Here is a 4,155-nt window from a genome sequence, read left to right as displayed (position 1 = left end):
TTTAAGCCATTGAAATTTGAATCCTCTTTCAGAGTGATCTAAGGTTGTGCCTAAAGAAGTGACCAAATGATCGGCAGTCTTGGTCAAAGAGTTGAGTGGTGGTAGGACTTGCTGGGGCCATAAACAGTAAAATGGCCCATCCTCAAAAATCTCCAAAAGATGTAGAATAAGGCTCAGGCAACAGGTCATGACTGATCAGTTTCTAAAGATTAGGTCAACAAAATTGGACCAACCACACACTGCAAAATGTGAAATCTAAGCAATTGAATGAAAACACTGTTTTTGTGATGAATTGTCTAGCTTCTTTTCATACATTTCTACAATGCATGTCACCTAAGAGATGAATCTTTCACATAAATAAAATTGAAATTCTGTCAGTTTTGTCAGTCTGTGCAAATTAGTTAGTGTGCATGCTTGCATCGCTTTCACTATCTTATTGAATGAAATGATTTGGACCAACAATTTAACATCTCAGCTCGAATTATATATATATATATATATACATTTAAAGTTAACTTAATTTTCATAATTTTAGGATTATATCAGATATTGATTTTTCATGTGATTGATATAATATGTCAACAGTATATTTCCCAACTTTTCAATTACAGGACATAAAAATAATGTTCCGAATGCATATCTACAACATGTAATTTGTATTAAAACATAGTCTCCTTAGGATTTGAAAGAATAAAGAAAAGAAAATTTATTTTATAAGAGAGATCACAGGAGAAAAAAAAAAAAAAAAAAAAAAAAAAACGCAAAACAAAACAAAACAAAAAAAAAAATACAAAAATTTGCTCACTTCCATGAAAACAACTACACATTATCAGCTCTCAATATTTATAGAACCAACTTCAAACTGGTTGTAACAGCCGTGGCCCAGCATCAAGCCTCTATTTCCATGCGCGAAAATCAACTTGCATGCTAATGAACTGCTCCGAAAAAGCAAGCCCAGTCGAGTGCATGCTGATGAATACTCCGATGGGACTGGACATGGACCTTTCCAGACCCGTAGAATAATGTAATGAAACGACTCGAAAGCTTCCGCTGATACCTAGAAGAAGCAGGCGTATACAAGCAATGCAACATAACTGACCGACCACCTATACCTGGCACCTATGTGTGACCGTCCCTAGCATTTGTCAGTATACTGCCATTGACACGAGCACAACAAGATGGAGCACAACAGAATGGTGAAAACTGACAGCAATGGGGCTAATCCGCAAGTGACTCGAGGTTTGTAGTACCTGGTTCCGAATGAGGCACGCATCAGCAGGCACCTTGCGATTTTCTCTGTGGCGTAAATTGGAGGGCCTTCAGCTAAGAATGGTTACCGCCTCCATCCAACTACATTCCCCCTCTTTCCCTGCCATTCAATTAAATACTCATTTCTATCAGCTTCAGATTCCTGGATGGCATTGCATTTCCTCGAGCTTTATGTTTCATCACAACGCCCGTTTGTAAAACTAAATACAGGCTATGATGTTGAATTGGCGAGGACCTGCACAAATCCGCAGACATTCGACGTGTGCAGCCAATCCTAATTTCTTCAACAAACTGTAATGACCCAGCTGCTTCCAAGGAAGGTAGGCCTTAATTCTGATACGTGGAAAACAATTACAAGCGTCGTGGGCTCAAATTAATCTTAACATAATCACAGGGAAATTTTCTTTGCTCCATCTCAAATCAAGCGCCATAAATACGTCTAGATTGCCCTGCTCATTTATCATAAAAAGCCCGACAACGAAATGCCTAAAGCTCCACTCTACGCATGCAAGCTGAAACTAAAATTAAAAAATAGTTAGTCTTCCTAGAATTTCAGCTTAGCTTCACGCCTCACATCTTCCGCTCTTACTAACTAAAACCCCCCATCCTCGCTCTCACAGAACCGCAATGAATTGACACTACACCTAACATCATTAAACCGCACCAAAGAAATCCTACAAATCAAGCAACTGAACACTGAGTGGTCACGACCCCGATCAATGTAGCTCTATCCGATCAAGGACGAGATCGGAACAGGGAGGAAAAGAAAGACAATTCCCTTCATACTCTTGCGTTCCCTTTGCATGATGCTTGAATGACGCATTCTACATGAGAACAGGCTCCACGAGTAAAACCAACCCAAAAACGCAAGACGCAAGTATATGTCGAAGAGACCACTTCAGCAAATGAGGCCGACACGAACATACCTTCTCAGCAATTAAAATTCAAAAAATTCAAAAATTCAAAGAAAAAAAAAAAAACTCATAGAGCTACCACCAACAACGCAGTACTCTCTGCTACGACGCCGTAATACTCTTACCATTTCCGATTCCAATGCGTAACCTCACCACCTGGAGCAACGATCCCATTCCAAAAAATGACAAATAACAGAAACGAAAATGCTGGGAAAGCAAGGAATACGAAATCGTCAATCACACAATAAGCGAAAAATTGGAGCACAAGTCAAATCCAGGATCGAGGAATCATCCCACCTTCTGCGACCTAGTGTGAGTGAGATCGGTTACCACGAATGCGCATTATCCATGAATCCAGATAACACACACGCGTGCGCGCTGAGGTTTTGATAGAATGAAAGACGCTCAATGAGAGAGCGACTGAGGGACTCCACAAAATGCTATCACTGAACACCTTCGAAATGTGATCCTGCATCGTCCGCCCTCACCGAAGCCACAGATCTTAAACACTGATCCCGTGCTTCTGCTCAAATTCAATCCCTTGTTGATGAACAATCGGCCAATTTCGCAACAATTCCGCCGCCGCCGCTGCTGCCCGATGCTCTGCTCGCCGCTCTGGGCCGGGCGTGGGCTGGGCCGGGGAGCCGTAGCCCGCGCCCGTGCCACGTTCCCTTCCGTTCACTTCTCAGGGAGCGGCGGATATACCACTGAACACCTTACAATTCCGCATTTTCTCTAATTCCATGCCAGACTAAATTTAAGTTTCTCTCGGGTTACTTGTTAGAATGACACATCGGGAAAATAAAACCAAATTTAATATGTGCACTGAAACACACTTGCAGATGAAACCTTACTGGTTTAAAGTGGTTTTTAAGATAATGTAAAATCCATCTATTTATTTTCATAATTTATTTTTATGTTTTTGTTAAAGCTATTAATGAATTTTGATTTTTTTAGAGAAAAAGCTTATAAATTATACTAAGTGTGTTACATTATATTTAGGGAATTGTTATTTCTATCCACAATTTTATTATTTCTACCCATCATGCAACTACCACCATTATATAGTAATTTTTTAATTGCAACAACCATTTCTATGCAGCCTAATTGATTTCTAATAGCTCGTTATTTCTTATTGAATCTTCCTTTTGGCAAAGGTACAGCAGGACTAAATTAATAAACATGTGGCAAAAACAATTTACCACATGTATTAAGGCATGGATGGTCTTAGAACTAAAAGTAGCCAAAGAGAGCATTGAAAACATAGACCTTTATGAAAGTAATGCAATAAGTCGTTTATACCTCTACGTATGTAGTGGAAACTATTGTATCATGGTGGTAGTCACATAATGGATGGAAATAGTGAAAGTGTAATTGGAAATATTAATTTTCTTTATTTATAAATAATTTAGAATATATCTTATTAAAAACAAATGTATAAACTTTAAAATACATTATTTTTTCATATGTGGTTATGATATTCTAACAAATAATGTTTTCTGATTAATTTGATTTTGATTTTATTATATATAAAATATTTTAAAATTAATTTATAATATTAATTTCAAAAAATTCATAAATTTTAATGTTTTTGTATATGTAAAAATAAATAAATAAAAATTTCATTCGAACCTTTGAATTTAGTTCTCTAATTACATAATTTTAACATGGTAAAATTTTAAAATATCCAAGTTAAGTTCTCAAACAAAAGATTATTTGGAATTAAAAATTTTATGACATAATCATTTCTAAATAGAGATGAAAATAGATATTTATAATACACTTTGTCCATTTTTAGTTTTATTTGAAGTAAAAAAAATTATGCAATACAAAAAAAAAATTACAAAAGAATATATCATAATCACTATCAATAACCATAATTAAAATAACTAATAGTTAGATTTCTTATTTTTTTAAAATATTATTTTAAAATAATAATAATTTTATATTATAATTTTTTGAAAAAAAAAAT

At 35.8% G+C, this 4,155-nt stretch overlaps 1 long non-coding RNA gene across 1 annotated transcript; it reads right to left on the bottom strand.

Annotated features, from left to right (window-relative positions):
- Window positions 1-780: 780 nt before the first annotated feature.
- On the bottom strand, window positions 781-3,628 carry LOC149987558 (uncharacterized). The gene is made up of 2 exons (XR_016497968.1): window positions 2,481-3,628; window positions 781-1,369 (listed from the first exon to the last, which is right to left on the bottom strand). It is a non-coding gene; the product is annotated as an uncharacterized LOC149987558 (long non-coding RNA).
- Window positions 3,629-4,155: the final 527 nt, after the last annotated feature.

Source organism: Physcomitrium patens, chromosome 17 (genome assembly GCF_059467195.1).
Source record: "Physcomitrium patens ecotype Gransden chromosome 17, ASM5946719v1, whole genome shotgun sequence".
NCBI classification, from domain to species: domain Eukaryota; kingdom Viridiplantae; phylum Streptophyta; class Bryopsida; order Funariales; family Funariaceae; genus Physcomitrium; species Physcomitrium patens.
Note: the sequence above shows the minus strand (reverse complement) of the source record. Positions and strands in the feature narration are given on the sequence as shown.